This window comes from Gossypium arboreum, chromosome 13 (assembly GCF_025698485.1).
Source record: "Gossypium arboreum isolate Shixiya-1 chromosome 13, ASM2569848v2, whole genome shotgun sequence".
NCBI lineage: Eukaryota > Viridiplantae > Streptophyta > Magnoliopsida > Malvales > Malvaceae > Gossypium > Gossypium arboreum.
This window is the reverse complement of record NC_069082.1, coordinates 25584572-25602833: the sequence shown is the minus strand read 5'-3', so window position 1 is coordinate 25602833 and position 18262 is coordinate 25584572. Positions and strand designations below refer to the sequence as shown.

The 18262-nt window shown below is 36.2% G+C and overlaps 1 non-coding gene across 1 annotated transcript; it reads left to right on the top strand.

Moving 5' to 3' along the window:
- Positions 1–8465: 8465 nt before the first annotated feature.
- Positions 8466–8572, top strand: LOC128287667 (small nucleolar RNA R71). Its single transcript, XR_008278366.1, has one exon. It is a non-coding gene; the product is annotated as a small nucleolar RNA R71 (small nucleolar RNA).
- Positions 8573–18262: the final 9690 nt, after the last annotated feature.

The following is an 18262-nucleotide window of genomic DNA, read 5'->3' as shown; positions in this document are numbered from 1 at the left end:
AACACATTTAGCTCATTTAATACTCATACTATTTATTTCAATCCAAAAATCATATCATGGAAAAATTACATTTTGCCCCTAACTTTTACAAAATTACAATTTTGCCCCTAGGCTCGGAATTTAATTTCAGCCCTTATTCTTATATTTTATGATATGCTGAACATTTTCTCTTCTACAACAACATCAAATTCTCACTCTATCATATAGTTATGAACAATAGGTATTTTTATCGATTATGCTTGCTTTTACTCGCTTTCACTTAAAACCGAGTAGCACAAGTTATTTAACATAATTTAAAACCTCATATTCTATCATAAAACATCAAAATACACAAATTTCACCTATGGGTATTTTTCCAAATATGAACCCTAGGTTAAATTATTACTAGCATAAGCTTAATCGAGCTTCCGGATTCCAAAACGTAAAGAACATTAAAAGCGGGCTTAGAATCACTTACTATGGAGCTTGAAAATTGAAGAAACCCTAGCTATGGAGAGAGGGAGAATTCGGCAGCAACTAAGGAGGATGATGATCAATTTTGTGTTATTTTTCCCATTTTATTTCATTTAATATCCAAATGACCAAAATGCCCTCCTTACTAAACTTTCAAAATTCCTTCCATGTCCTAATTTTGTCCATGAACTTAAAATTGGTCAAATTTCTATTTAAGACCTCCTAATTAATATTCCAAAACAATTTCATACTAAAACTTCCGGATGCAAATTTTGCAACTTATTCGATTTAGTCCCTACTTTCAATTTAAGCACTTTAGGCATAGAATTTCATCACGAAATTTTCACACAATCATGCAATCATATCATAAACCCCAAAATAATTATAAAACAATTATTTCTATCTCGAATTTGTGGTCACGAAACCACTATTCCGATTAGGCCCTAATTCGGGTTGTCACAACCTAGGCAAAATTGGATCGTGCCGGGATCATCGTAGTTCATCATTACGGTCTGAAGATGGAACGTTGAGCATAGTTCCACCGTGAGCTCGAGGTATGTTGGCTCGATGATCCCAAAGAACTGCTCCCAAGGGTCGGTGGTTAGGAGGGCTAGAATCGTATCAGCTAACTGAACTTGTTCTACTGTAGCCCAATTGATACAGCGGCCCAGAATTAAAGGTTGGGCCCGAAGTATTTGGAAAAGTTCTTCCTAGGGCCCACGGGGGAACTGTAGGAGAGGATGACGAATTTCCACCGTTGGACCCGCGGAAGAGGACGCTCCCTTCCTTTTTTTTGAAGTAGGTACGGCGGTCTTCTTTCCTCGTGAAGATGACATGGTACCCGCAATCAAAACTATTAATTCATCTTGAGGAATGACCAAAGTAAAATGAATAAAAATAAAATCATAATTTCAGCAACTACTAAGACTAGCAAGTTAATCAAGCAATCAATTGTATGGTGTAAAAAAATGGCAATGAATTTCATGGAATGCAACATGTGTGACGAATGAAAAATGTTAAAACTAAAGGCATGAGTATGTCTATTGTTCTAATCATGAATATTTACTTCAAACTAATCAAATAAAGTAGAGAAATCATATAAAGAGTAAGAATTTGCACATGCAAAAGATAATAGCTTGTTCTATGAATAAAGTGTGAGTGATAGGAAGATGAAAATAATCATGAAAAATGCATAGTTCTATGATAACTAACATGAAAAATGAGTGCAATTAGAGGGGGAAAATGTAAACAACGCTAGAAAAGGGTGAATGAGGGGCCAAAAATGGAGTTGGATGCAGCGCACGAGTGTGGCGGAGAGGTCGTGTGGACTTGCAGTGACTAGGGTTAGGGTTTTTGGGTAGGGAAGACAACGAATAGTGCAGGGTTTTTATAGATTTTTTGGGCACACGACCAGGTAACACGCCCATGTTCCCTAATTTCAGTCCGTGTGATTCGCAAATTTTGAATTTGGGCGCGTCTGATTTTTAGTACAGGTCCGTGTTCCTTGGGCGTGTAGGTGCACACAGCCATGTCGAACGACCGTGTCTAGCTTCGTTCTCTTCTCCCACGCTCGTGTATGCAAGGTCCACGCCCGTATTAATTTAACAGGTTCGACCACGAGTACTAGACATGAGCGTGTCGCACGCCCGTGCTATTTTAACATGTTCACCCACAGTTCTTCCACATAGGCGTGTCGCATGCCCGTGATGTTTTGGCAGGTTTGACCACGGCCATGTCGCACAACCGTTACGTGTTATCGTAGCCCATGTTGGGGAAATCTTTTGCCCTATTTTCACACGGCCCTAAGCACGCCCATGTGCTTGGCTGTGTCTTTGTGGAAAAACCTATATTCAAGATTTCTATTAGTAAGTTAGGTGTTAAATACTAAAATTTAAAGAAATTAATATTGTTAGTGCTCAGGTTGCCTCCCGAGAAGTGCTTATTTATAGTCTAAGCTCGACTTACCTCTCCACTGAATGGTCATGGTGGTTTGAGGAGTTTATACTCCTCATTCTTGCTATCAATCTAATCAAAATAGGGTTTTAAACGGGTGTTGTTTACCTTAAAAGTGCCGAATTTGGGATGACTCACCTCGACCGTACCGAATGGAAAAATATTAAGTACCAGAAAAAGGATTTCTTCATCTAGTCTGGTAGTGACAATGTGAGGATCTGCGACATCTAATAAGACTTTATCGCCAACCTTAAGTTGATTCGGGAAGGTATCGAGCTCATTTTGGCGCAGTTTTGGTTTATTGTGTGTTCTTGGTTTATGTGTTCGCCATTCATCTAGCTCCTTTATTTGCATTCTTCGTTCTTCGTGAGTAGGTCCTCTACTATTTCTTGAGAATAACTCATGTGCTTCCTTCAGACTCATTTCCTGCAACGTAGGTTGCACCATATTGTTAGTTTTAGTAGAATGGGTTAAACAATCACCTTTAATTTTCAATGTGTTTCCAGAACTGCGAGCTTGAAGGGTGATTGTTTCGTCTCCCACTCGGAGTGTGAGTTCACCCGTGCCAACATCAATGATCATTTTAGTAGTTGCTAAAAAGGGCCTTCCTAAAATTAAGGGAGTGTTGCTATCTTCTTCTATGTCTAGAACAATAAAGTCAACGGGAAATATAAATTTATCGATTTTAACTAGCACATATTCAATAATACCCTTAGGGAATCTTATAGTTTTATCTGCTAATTGAATGCTCATCCTAGTCTATTTGGGTTTCCAGAGACCTAGTTGTTTAAACATTTTATAAGGCATGACGTTGATACTAGCCCCTAAATCAGCTAATGCATTATTAACATCTAAACTACCAATTAAGCAAGGAATAGTAAAACTCCCTGGATCTTTTAGTTTGTTGGGTAGTTTATTTTGGAGGATAGCTGAGCAAACTGTGTTTAACTCTACATGCGACGCCTCGTCCAACTTCTACTTATTTGCTAAAAGCTCTTTTAAAAACTTCATTGTGTTTGGCATCTACGATAGAGCTTCAATAAACGGTAAGTTAATATGTAATTTTTTAAGAGTTTAAGGAATTTACCAAATTGTTCGTCTGAGTGGTCTTTCCTTGTCGTGTTGGGGTATGGCACACGAGGTTTATATTCGACAATCACTGGTTTGTTTTTATTATAATCTACCTCACCTTTACCTTTGCTTACCATTGATTCTTGCCTCAATTCTGGCTCGGGCTCAACAAATCCATTTTCATTTTGAACATTAATCGAGTTGAACTGTTCCCTTGAGTTAGGTTCAGTATTACTTGGCAAGCTACCTTGTGGTCATTCGGAGATTAGTTTAGAAAGCTGGCCTATCTGAGTTTCGAGCCCTTGGATTGATGCTTGTTGATTTTTAAGTGCTGTTTTGGTGTTCTGAAAGCTGGTTTCTGACACCAAGATAAACTTTGTGAGCATCTCTTCAAGGTTTGGTTTCTTTTCCTGTTGAAAGGGTTGCTGTGACACCCCTAATGTGACCCTAGTCGGAAAGTGGTTTCGGGACCACAAAACCGGGTCACAAAAATAATTAGATGTTATATTCTGTGCTTATTATATGTGGGATTTGTATGTGTGAATATTTCGTGCCTTGATTTTATCAATTAGGTGCTAATTTATAAGAAAGGACCCATGTGATAGGACTTGAAAATGTGATAGGTGAAATTTAAAGTGGCCAAATAATGCATGAATTATTGACATGAGGGACTTGCATGTCAAATTAGCCAAAATCTAAATGGTGGCCGGCCATGCTATGGGGTAAGGCATATTGTAGACATATTATGTTAAAAGGTGTGGGAAGAATAATAAATAAAGAAGGGAGTGGGAGGAGAAACCAAAGTTGTCTCCCCCTTGCCGTGAATGGAAGAAAGAAAGACTCAACTTTCATTTTCTATCTTGCTTCCTTGTCTCTTGCAAAGGAAGCTAGAGAAGATAGGCCTACTGCATGTAGTGGAAAACCATGGAATTTGTTTGCTTCTAAGTTGAAATTTTCAAGTAGAAGGCTAAAAGAGGAAATTGGTTCTCTTTGGCGAATGGAAAAGAGAAGAAGGAGGATGGTGCTCATCTTCTTCTCATGCCACTCTCTAACCAAACAAAGATGAAAGGAAGGAAAACTTACCTAGAGCAATTCGGCCTTCATCTTTAGCTATTAGGAGGTAAGCTTTGAATTTGTTGATTTGGCTTTATAATATGCTAAGTTGTTGTGGATGCACTCTTGGTAATGTCAAGAAAGTTGAGATTTCTTATGGTGATTTGAGCATAATGCCAATGTTTGTGTTTATTGTTTGTGTTTTCAACTATTTTGGAGATATGTTTTATGGTAAATATGCTTGTGGTGTTTGGTTTTGTGATTTGGTAATGAGAAATGCTAGGTATAATATACAATCGGTATTATGGTTAGTTCATTTTGGAGAAAAAAAATTAGATAATGGGATGGATTAAGTGTGAGTGATTCTATTATTCGCTTGACTAAATAGGTGAGGTAATGAGTTTGACATATTGATATGTTTTGTATTTGTGATAGTTATTAGTAGCTTTGGTAAAGGAGTAATGTTCATTAAATGTATATTTGGCTATGATGGTGAGTTGTTTTAAAAGTGTTTTATGGCATGATTTATGTGATGGAAATAATAGATAATATGTACGTGAGCATTCGGCTATTGTTTTAGGTTCAAGTTGATGAGTATGAAAATTAGTCTTATATGCATAAGTAGTTAGCAAAGTGGTTAAGCTACCGAATTTAATTATTAAATGAGTTCTAAGCTTGCTGAATTTTGAGATGTGATTGGGAGTGAATTTGACATGAGCATATTTTGTTAATGATATATTGATAAATGTTGAGTTATGATACCATGAAATGAACTTAATTATCAAATTGCGAATGCGTTTATAATTAAGTAAGGTTAATAATAGAGCAATGAGTGGCTAGTAGAATCTAGTAGTCTTCTTGTTATATTCGCCATGAGTTTGTATAATTGGTTGGTAATAGATTAAATTTGTTTATGCAAGCTCAAGAGCTTAGGGAGTCTAATTCGGAAAAAGAGAACAAGCTACCTAACCGAATAGTCGATTTGTAACCGTTCGCAATTCCCGAGGTAAGTTATTAAGTATATGAGTTTGATTCCTTTGTAAGTTTTAAGTGATTAAACGTTGAGTAAATTCAATCATAATAGGACATAATGAGTTGATTTAATAAGATATGATGTGGCCATGATATGTCTTAAACCCAAATGGTAAGTTCATAAGTGTTTGGACTTGAAATTTAAGAGCAAATTGTGATAATTTGCTTGAATAGTAGCAGTAATGTGATTTTAGAAAATCACTATAAATTGTCGGTGTGGAATTATAGGCTGAGTAAAATATGTAATCAAAGCTTAGTTGGTCTAGTTTCTTATAAAAGAGACTGTGGAAGCAAAGAAATTTTCTATAAAGAGATATTTAAAGTTGTACGAGACAGTGTCGGATTGACTCCGAAATTCCCTGATTTGTTTTTGGAAAATCATTATAATTTGTACAAAAATGGTTATAAGATAAGATTTATATGCTTAGACTCCTTAATGAGTCTAGTTTCAAATGGAATCAAATAGAACACATTATGAATTCTGTACAATGAAAAATTCGATTCAGAGCGAAGAGTGGTCAGATTAGTCAAACAATGAAACAGGGAAACTTTAAGAAAAATCTGGTATTGATTGGCCAAACCTAAAATTCTGAAAATTTTATGGGTGAAAGATACATGAGTCTACATTTGGGGAAAATTGACGGCAATTGATTTTGAGTTTTGTAGCTCCAGTTATAAACAACTTAATGACTGTTGGTCAGAAAAACTGCTTGTAGTGAATATGTGATTTTGTTGTAAACTTTGATGAAACTATTTGAGTTGCTTATAAGCTATTGCTGCAATTGATGTACAAGAAAATATGAAATATGTATGATATACATATATGTGTGATAAGGCCTAATGGCCGATGTGGTGAATGTGAAAGTGTACGATATGTGATGAGGCCTAATGGCCGATGTGGTGAATGTGAAAGTGTATGTATATGTGATGAGGCCTAATGGCCAATGTAAAATATATGTGTGATATGCATATGTGGTAAAGCCGAATGGCTAATGTGAATGTTGTAACATGTGATTAAATGTACATGAAACTTGAATATGTTCCAAGCGAGACCCGATGACTACGTGTGGAGATTATGACCGGTAAGACTTCTTTTATAAGAATTGCTTATAAAAATACGCAATGCGAAAGGTCAAACAGTATGTACTCCAAGTTTATATGTGAGCTTGATTTAAACCAAACCATAAGGTAGTTATGTGATGTATACGAGAGCAATCTATGAGACTATTCCTATGATTATGATGAGATGTGCATATTTGGGTAAAGGGTGGTATGCCCAAGGAAGAGTGAAATAAAAATACGAACAACTATGTTATAACTTGATTGTTATCTGTTGGCACTGCTTGAAACTTACTAAGCATTGTAATGCTTACTCCGTACTTTGTTTCCTCTGTTTTATAGATCTCAATTGGAAGCTACAGGCTCGGGGATCGTCAAGAACTAGTCACACTATCACTATCCAACGTTTGGTACTGCTATGTTTTGGAATATCTTATGGCATGTATAGAATAGACTAGTAGCGAGGGGGGATATTCTGGTTAATGTATATAAGCCATGCGAAAATGGCTTTAAGTATACTTTGATCATAGCACTGTAATCATTTTGTATGTCGTCCATCAAGAAGTATGGAAATGTTGGTAACGGTTAGTCATGGGAATGGTTATTCATGATCATTTTTGGTATATGTATGACAAACTCTAGTTGATCCATGGAGGATCATGAAATAGGTAAAGTTTACCTCAAAATAAATGCTGGCAGCAGCAGTGATGTGAATGTGAAAATCTCTAAAAATAGTAAGAATGGAATTAAATAGCGAATAAATTATGTAAATGAACCTTGATGAATATACTTTCATATGGAAGAAACGAAACGGTCATATGAGTTGTATGTTAAGAGATATTTAGGTTTTCGTGAAACAGGGCCAGAACGGTTTCTGGATTCTCTGTTCCGACTTTGGAAATTCATTGTAAATTAAACAGAGATAATTATGAGTCATGCCATATATGTATAGATTCCTCTTTTAGTCTAGTTTCTATAGAAACAAACGGCATCAGTATTGAAGCCCTGTACAGGGAGATATCCAAATAGTAACGCATGAAGGTCAGTGTAGTCGCACCCTGTAACAGGGGAGGCTTTAACTAATAAACTGCACTAATTGGCCCGACCAAAAATTCTAGAAAAAAATCTGTAGATGGATATATGAGTCTAATTTCGGGGAAAAATTATGAATCTGATTTTTGAGTTGTGGAACTCAAGATATGATTTTTAAAGTGACAGATACGCAGTTAGCCAACTGCCTGGAAATTTTTTTTTAAAATGGACTGTGAAAGTGAATGGTTTAAGCCGTTAACCCCTCGTGTCCGACTCCGGCAGCGGACTCGGGTACGGGGTGTTACAGTTGCTGTTGGCAGCCCGAAGGTGGTCGCTGATCTCCTTGGCCTCCCCGTGAGAAATTAGGGTGGTTCCTCCAACCTGCATTATAAGTGTTACTATATGGATTGTTTTGAGGTCGAGGATTATTACCCATGTAATTTAATTGCTCGTAATCCATGTTGTGGCCATAAGGTTGGTATTCTGAATGGCTTATTCCACCTCCACTTGCTTCACATTGCATTACTGGGTGAACATGTGAAGAACTAAGAAAACCATCAATTTTCTTATTCAAGAATTCTACCTGATTAGAGAGCGTGGTGACCGAATCGACGTTATAAACACCAGCTGTTTTCGTTAGCTTTGTCCTTATGACTTGCCACTGATAGTTATTTAGTGACATCTCCTCTATAAACTCATAAGCATCTTCAGGTGTTTTATTATTGATGGTTCCGCTAGCAGCTGTGTCAACCATTTGCCGAGTCAAAAGATTCAGGTCATTATGGAATGTTTGAACCTAAAGCCAAGGCAGTAACCTATGGTGAGGGCACCTTCTCAAAAGGTCCTTGTATCTCTCCCATGCATCGTAAAGTGTTTTTAAATCCATCTGCACAAAAGAAGAGATATCATTACGTAATTTAGCCGTTTTAGCCGGCGAAAAATATTTTAGTAAAAATTTTTCGGTCATTTATTCCCAAGTTGTAATTGACCCTCGTGGTGTTTAGTCTTGTTCCTTCATGAAAAGGGAAACAATCAAAGACGTATAGCATCATCAGAAGCGCCATTGATTTTAAATGTATCGCATAGTTCCAAAAAGTTTGCTAAGTGAGCGTTGGGATCTTCATCCTGCAAACCATCAAACTGAACAAATTGTTGTATCATTTGAATAGTGTTAGGTTTCAGTTCAAAAGTATTTGGCGCTACAGCAGGTCTAACTATGCTCGATTCAGTTCTTGTTAAAGAAGGTTTAGCATAATCATACATAGTGCGTGGAGTAGGATTTTGATTAGCCGTAATTGCAGGAGGTAGCTGATTGCCTTATTTTTCAGCCATCTCTTTGGTTGGGGGTTGAGTATCGTCCTCTTGCTCGTTCTCTGTGTATCTTAAGCTTCGCCTTATTTCTCTTTGGTTTCTATGAACTGTTCGATCGATTTCTTCGTCAAAAAGTAATGGCCCTGACGGGTTTCTTCTAGTCATAAACTATAAGAACCTGCCAGAAGAAAGAAAAAGAAAATTAGTAAATTAGAATAAAACTAAAAATAAAATTAGATTGCAAAAAAATAAATGGGTAAAGTAATAAAAATTGAGTGTTCCTAATATTTTAGTTCCCTGGCAACGGGGCAAAAAACTTGATCACGTGATTTCGTGATTGGTTTTAAATATTTATAATTAATCGTTCTTGAAACTAACTATTATCGCATGTAGGCAAGTGTACCTATCGAACAGTAGTATAGTTTCAGCAAGACCGGATTGTCGAACCCAAAGGAACTAAAAGTACTAGTAATGACTGTCTTTTTATTATCTAGCCTAAGAATAAAGGGGTTTTGTTTTAACTCACTAATTATCTGAACTAAGAACTCACAGAGAATAGAATTGGGGAATTGCTTTTGGGAATATCAATTGAATTAAGACAATACCTAAGGAAAAATCCACCTAGATTGTACTTGTTATTCTGGCTCCGAATCGGACGATTTATTCATTTAACTTGTTCCGTAGAGATCCCTAAGTTATGTTATTATCCCTATTCAAGACTAATAACGTCTAATCCCTAGATTGAATAATTAAGACCTTTTTCTAATTAACACCCTAGGGTTGCATTAACTCGATCTACGAATCCCCTTATTAGGCTTCACCATAATCAGGCAAAATCTTATCACCCTATGTCTAGGCACGTAATCAACTCCGCTTAATTATGAAAAATGTACTCTTAGACAGGGTCTATTCCTCCTCTGAATAAGAGCTTATCTTGAATCAGTATCCTGGGATATCAAAACAAGAATTAAGAACACGTAATTAAGAACAAAATAAATATTTATCATACAATTCAGAAAATAATAACAAGATTAATCTTAGGTTTCATCCCCCTTAGGTATTTAAGGGTTTTAGTTCATAACTAAATAAGAAAACATCTCAGAATAATAAAGAATACAAAACATAAAGAAAACCCAAAACTCCTGAGGGGGAATTGAGGAGAGATCTTCAATCTTGATGATGAATCCGACTTCTGAGATGAATCAATCGGCTTCCTTAGAGTAATTCCTTACTCCCTATTCTGCGTGTCCTCTTTTCTTTCTCCTCTAAGGTGTATTTATAGGCTTTAGAATGCCTAAGAGCCCTTAAAATTACCCTTTTCCGAATTGGACTCAACTTAGGCTCGATAGGGACACGCCCATGTGACACGCCCGTGTGCGATTACTTCAGGCCGTGTTTGAGCCTGTTAGAATGGCACGGGCGTGTGTTCTACCCGTGTGAGTTGTGCTTCGATTCTGCTAGATTGACACGGCCGTGTAGGCCACTTTTGTAAGGAAGTCCAGGCCGTGTTGATTTCGTACTGTGGCCTATTTTCTCCGTTTTTGGCCCGTTTCTCGTTCCTTTCACTCTCCTATGCTCACCTAAGTATAAATCATGAAATTAAGGCATTAGGAGCATCGAATTCACTAATTCTAAGGAAAAATCATCCATAAAATGCGTTAAGCATGGGGTAAAAATATGTATAAATTACGGTTTATCAACAACTATCAAGTAACATAGATGAGCTCATCAAGCAATACTCTTTCTAGCCATTACCATTTCATCTCAAGATTTTCATGCTAAGTCAAGAGTTATATGTCCTTTGATTCGTTGAATTCCAATGAATGCTGAAGTATTACACTCGAAGTGTACAATTTAACAATCCGTCAATTTCTTATTAGGGATACCTCTTAGGGCATTAACTTTATAAAACTCTCTCAAGCCACATATATTTAATAGGATTTAGCCTCGGTCCGGCTAATCCTATTAAATGATATGCTCAAATTGATAAAGTGTTTTAACCCCAAGAGGTATCCCTGAATAAGAAATTGACGGATTGTTAAATTGTACACTTCGAGTTACAAGTCTAGGCTAAACCCTATTCATAACGTATGCTCGAGAGGTATGATATCAGGATTACCCGTCTAGGCTAAATCCTTTCTATAACAAGATTAATGAGATTACTCGTCCTAGCTAACTACCGTCTGCAACAAATGCAAAACCTTATTAATTTCGGGAAGGTGTATACAACCATCGGAATTCAACATTCAATCTGGACTAACCCTTTATCATCATTTCAAGCATTACAAATTTTCCATCATAACATAAAACTAAGGCACATTAACATAAATCACACTACATACAATACAACATTCAATTTAACATATTTACATACTCGATTAAGTGACACAAACTTACCTCGACACTTATTTGCGAAATAATCTACTAATCTGAAATCTTTTCTTTTCCTTGATCTAGCCTCGAGTTTGCGTTTTTTGGATCTATATAAATGAATTTAATCATCAATTTTATATATTTTATACTTAAACGGATTCAATTTACATCCTAGGAAAAATTACCATTTTGCCCCTAACTTTTCCAATAGTTTCGATTTTGTCCCTCGGCTTGGAAAATGAAACTTGTGCAAGTTGCTCCCTATTCCAAGACTAACCAAAGCCCCATTACAAATTTTACAGCATATGTATACATAATATTTCAGAATTTTTCCTTCAATTTCAAAAGTTTACATTTTAGTCCTTATACAAGTTTTAATTAAAAATCACCTTGTAAAAGTTGTTTATCTATCAATAATCTTTCATTTTATACCATAAATTTCTAATTTTCAACATATTCATCCATGACCCATTTTCATACTTTGATAACTTTTCAAATTAATCCTCTAAATAGAGAGATTACACTATCCCAATTTCAAAAATATAAAAATCATTAAAAACAGAACAAGAACAGACTTACAATCGAGCTTGAAAGCTTGGCCAAACCCTAGCTATGTCTCCTCTTCCAATTTTCAGCTACAAGGGACTAAATTTGAAGAAGATGACATCTTTTATTTAGTTAATTTGTTTACTAGATTACCAAAATGCCCTTCACTTAAACCTTGAAATTTTTACCTAGCCATGCCCTTTTTCTCCATTTTAAGGTATAATGGTCTAATTACCATTTAAGGGCCTCCAATTTAAAATTCATAGCAATTAGACACCTTTAACGTATAGATTTCAAGTTTTTCACCTATTGCAATTTAGCCCTTCTAGACAAATTGAGTACTCAATCGATAAAATTTCTTAACGTAATTTTCACGCAATTATTCTATCATGCTGTTGACCTTAAAGAAATAATAAAATAAATATTTTTGCTTTGGATTTGTGGTCCCAAAACCACTGTTCTGATTTCACTAAAAAATGGGTTGTTACACTTTGATCCATCATTTGTTCCACTGTCTATAACTTTGAATCAACACCCTCAATCAATTTCAATGATATTGCCTTATCTTTGACCGGCGCAACATCCACATTACAAGCCACTTGGTGTCAAATCTGAGCCAACCCCAAATTATCTTCTAGTGTATTATTGTCTCAAGCTCCCTCCCCTCCATGTCGCTAAAATATTTGCTTGCCTGAGCTTTATCTTCACCATTGAATGAGAATGAAATACACTCATCGATTTCTTCAACCAGAAAGTGTATCAGATTGTCTACACTTTCACTCAAAATCAGTTTAAGCTCCAAGTTAGTGGTTAGCTCTACCTCTATGTCTACTACTACTTCTACTTCTATATCTATGTTATTTGGATTAGAGACATCCTTGGTTTTATTCAATTCTTACTCTTCTCTAATTCCAAACACTTGTTAACTTTCTAGATTTAATTTTGAATTATTGTCGATGAAGCATTGGTCCTTCAAATCGAAATTGGATACATCATGTACAACCTCCTCTAATAAAGTACTTACTTGGGCTCTTTTCCAAAAGAATTCCTCAAATTGATCCAACTGTTGTTGGTTTCATTTCAATTTAGCTTGAGATTCTTGCTCCAGCTTTCTTGTTATGACGTATAGTCATACAAATCATAGGGAGTGTTGTCTACATATTCGGATATCCCTAATTGTCACTCATCCATCTCTTCCAATGAAGATATTATTTCGTTCCTTTGTTGGTAAAGCTCTAGCATAAACGACTTTTGGTTCTCCATAATTCATGATTAAATTTGATAATCAACAAGGTAAATAAAAATTAAGAATAAAAATATTTAATTAACTAAATAATAATAATGAGCAAGGTAAAATAATAATAATCATAAAAAAATTTTAAAATTCTTTTTTGCATGCTAAAAATATAAATTAAATTAAACTAAAGTTTTCGATTCATATTATTTTACAGTAATCAATCTAACAAAAAATTCACTGACGCAATCTCCTACAACGATGCCAACAACTTGATCTCCTATAAACGTGTTATCATTTATAATAAAAATATCACACCAAAAATATATTAAACTAAGTCAGCATTTTCCGCAAGCATACGAGTCAAAATGTAATATAATATATGTTACAATGGAACACTGGTAAGTATTCCTAGGATCGTACCTAAGGGATTGTAGATTGAAGAAATTAATATTAAGTCACATATTAGTAGTGCAAATCTAAATAAATATTTTAATTAAACTAATTAAATTAACTAGCCTAAATTAACCTATTCCTAGTGCCAACAATCTGAGCCTCTAGCCTATGGTCGATTAAATCTCTAATTATCTAATTAAATAATTAATTATCTTAAATTGAGTTATTTATTACCCTTAGCTAAGACTACCCTCTCGGTTAATCTTCACTAAAGATTACCACCTAAGTTGTAACACCCCGTACCCGAGACCGTTGCTGGAGTCGGACACGAGGGGTTAACGGGCTTAATCCACTCATTTTCACAGTCCATTTGAAAATTTTACAGACAACTGGCTAACTGCGTCACTGTCACCTTAAAAATCATAACTTGAGTTCCACAACTCGAAAATCAGTTTCGTAATTTTTCCCTGAAACTAGACTCATATATCCATCTATAGATGTTTTTCTATAATTTTTGGTCGGGCCAATTAGTACAATTTATTAGTTAAAATCTCCCCTGTTACAGGGTTCGACGACACTGACCTTCTTGCATTGCGACTTAGATAACTCCCTGTACAGGGCTTCAATACTGATGCCGTTTGCTTCTATAGAAACTAGACTCAAAAAGGAATCTATCCATATATGGCATGACTTCTAAATGTCTCTGGTTAATTTATAATTAATTTCCAAAGTCAGATCAGGGGATCCAGAAACCGTTCTGGCCCTGTCCAATGAAAACTTTAACATCTCATAATATATTGTTCATATGAACGTTTCGTTACTTTCCTATGAAAAAGATTTATCAAGGTTCGATTACATAATTTATTCACTATTTAATTCCATTCCTACTATATTTAGTGATTTTTCACATCTACATCACTGCTACTGCCAGCATCTATTTTTAAGGTAAACTTTACCTATTTCATGATCCTCCATGGATCAACTAGAGTTTGTCATACATATACCAAAAGTGATCATGAATAACCATTCCCATGGCTAACCGTTACCAACATTTCCATACCTCTCGACGGACAAAATACAAAACGATTATAATGCTATGATCAAAGTATATTTAAGCCATTTTCGCATGGCTATCCAAATTTACACAAAACCGAAGGGTACATGACCAACAACAAAAGGGTAGTCCTATACATGCCATTTCAAAGTTCAACCAAAAGTATACCAAAAGGAGCTTTGATAGTGTGGGCAACTTCGACTTCAAAAATCCCGAGTCCGATAGCTGAAGAACCAAAATCTATAAAACAGAGAATTAAATAAACGGAGTAAGCATTAAATGCTTAGTAAGTTTTGAGCAAAGAATTTAAGCACAGCTAAAGTATAGCATTCATATAACTAAACGGATAATTCCATAAATACATACTCTCAAATCATTCTTACTTCACATTCCAACCCCTATATTCATACATAAGGGATCATCTTAGCCAAATACCGGAAGCTCATTACTCGACTGAGCGTTCGAAGGGAATCAACTATTCTAATGCACATACGAAACATACCTCATTGTTGGGATTTTACAAGCGTATTAACTGAAATTTTTACAGCAAGATCGCTCATTCCCGAATCACGTACCTTCGGAATTTAACCGGATATAGCTACTCGTTCAAATGCCTTCGGGACATAGCCCGGTTATAGTAACTCGCACAAATGCCTTCGGGACTTAACTCGGATTTAGTAACTCGCACCAATGCCTTCCGGCTTAGCCCTAATTAGTAACTTGCATTAAATGCCTTGGCTTAGCCCTAATTAGTAACTCGCACAAATGCCTTGGATCTTAGTCCGGATATAGTCACTTAGCACAAAGCCTTCGGGACTTAGCCCGGACATCATTCGAATAACCATGCACATTTATCAATAAATCATGACACATCCGTATTTCATTTTCATTACCAAAGCTCAAACACAAGACACTTATCACACTTGCAATTTCGGCTCAATAGCCACATACAAAGAGCATGATTTTGATTTGCTTAAAACATGATCTAATCAAATCATAATCTAAGTTCCATTACTCGAAAACTTACCTCGGATGTTGTCGAACGGCTTCAACGGCTATTCAATCACTTTTTCCTTCCCTTTATCCAACTTTGTTCCTCTAGGCTCTTAAGCTAGTTCACACAAGTTTAACTTATTAAAGTCTCATTATGCTAGCTTATGGTCGAATATGACAAGAAATTTAATAGGTCATATAGCCACCTTCTAGCTCAAATACACAATGGTCATACGCATTTTTAATCACCTTAAGCAATTTAATACAATTCATTCGAACATCAAAAGAGAAGCTCAAGGTACTTAGCCCATATATACATTAGACATTAAAGTCCCATATGTACGAAATCACGAATCGAATTCAACATATTAGCTAATATTCCCCTTAGCCGAATTTTCTAAGTCAAGATAAAGCCATCAATATGCTTACCTATGGCCGAACATACACATCAACTTATGTACTCATTCATGTGGCCGAACATACACATCTATGCTAAGGCCGATTGCAACACTTAATACGTTCTACAAGTATGGTCACTTGTATTGACTAAACACCATTTTGTTTCAAGTTCAAAACTTGGCTAATACACATATATACACTATTAAAGCATCCTCTCCCTTTCCATCAATTCAACACATGCATTACTCATTAATATACAAAATTATATTTGGCCTTGGCACACAACTTGCTAGCCGATTCTTCTCCATCTAGCAACTAATGCACATATGTGCTCATTTGTTAGACTCTACTTCATCTAACAACAACCATATTTCCCTTCTACTTCCTACCATGGCCGAATGCATCACAACACCATACCATTTCAATTTTGGGTCATGGTTAAACAAAGAACTTAATGTCTCACTCAAAAATGCTAAAAAGAAGATTCAAGAGTCATCAATCCACCATCACATGCATCATTACAAAGCTTCACTTTTAGCATGCAAATGACATCAACACAAATCCACCTTAGCCGAATATCATCTCCATGACATAGTAAAGATTTGAACCATGGGCTAGTTAGAACTCAAACTAACAACTAAAAACATGCATGAATCTCATGGACAACATCAAACATACCTTAGACTAGCAACCCACCATAGCCGATTTTCTCAAAGCTCTTCCCCCTTCTTCTCTTTCTCTCATTCGGCCAAGAACAACATGAGAACTTCTTTCTTTTTCTTTTTTTTCAATTCACGGCAATGGGGGGGGCAACCACACACACATTTTTTTTGTCATCATTTACCTTCCCATTATTATTTTATTGCCCATACTCCTTATTTTATTTTTTTCTAACACAAACCATTGTCACAACATGGTTTATGACATGTTTTGCCCATCACCCTTTGTCATGGCCGGCCACTAGTAATTGGGGGGGGGAAATTGACATGCAAGTCCTCCCTTTTGATTACATGCACTATTAGATCCTTATAGATTAGCCTATCACATTTCAAAAGTGTCACACAAGTCCTATGTACTCCATTCACATGCAATTAACTAAATCGAAGCTTAAAAATTTTCGCACATTCATATTCACATATTTTAGGCAATAAATATCACATTCAAATAATTTGGTGACTCGGTTTAGCGGTCCCGAAACCGTTTTCCGACTAGGGTCACTTTAGGGCTGTCACAACTCTCCCCCACTTAAGAAATTTTCGTCCCCGAAAATCTTACCGGTAAACAGGTTTGGGTATCGTTCTTTCATAGAGTTCTCGGTTTCCCAAGTAGCTTCTTCGATTCCATGTTTAAGCCATAACACTTTTACCAATGGAACCCTTTTGTTTCGCAACTCTTTCACTTCACGAGCTAGGATACGAATCGGTTCCTCTTCATAACTCAAGTCAGATTGAATTTCAACTTCTAATGGATTAATCACGTGTGACGGATCAGATCTATAACGTCGAAGCATCGAAACATGAAAGACGTCGTGAATCTTTTCAAGTTCAGGGGGCAAAATCAAACGATACGCAACTGGACCAACTCGTTCGGATATCTCATATGGCCCGATGAACCTCGGACTCAGTTTGCCCTTACGGCCAAATCTGAGTATCTTTTTCCAATGTGAGACCTTAAGAAACACTTTGTCTCCCACCTGATACTCAATATCTCTTCGTTTTAAATCCGCATACGACTTCTGACGATCTGATGCTGCCTTCAGACTTTCACGAATTATTCTTACTTTCTGTTCAGCATCTTTAATCCAATCCACTCCGAAAATTTTACTCTCACCGAGCTCGGTCCAAAACAATGGTGTACGGCATTTACGCCCGTACAAGGCCTCGTAAGGTGCCATCTTAATACTTGATTGAAAACTATTGTTGTAAGAGAATTCAATCAAAGGTAAATACCGCTCCCACGAACCACTGAACTCGAGGATGCAACATCTCAACATATCCTCAAGTATCTGAATTATCCGCTCGGATTGACCATCGGTTTGTGGATGAAAAGCGGTGCTAAAATACATCTTGGTACCCAAAGCTTCTTGCAATTTCTTCCAAAATCGCGAGGTGAATCTCGGATCTCTATCCGACACAATAGAAATCGGTACCCCGTGTAATCTCACAATCGGAGAAACATACAATTCAGCTAGTTTATCCAATGAAAAATCCGTACGTACGGGGATAAAGTGAGCCGACTTAGTCAGTCTATCCACAACAACCCAAATCGCATCTTTCTTACTTGCCGATACTGGCAACCCAGAT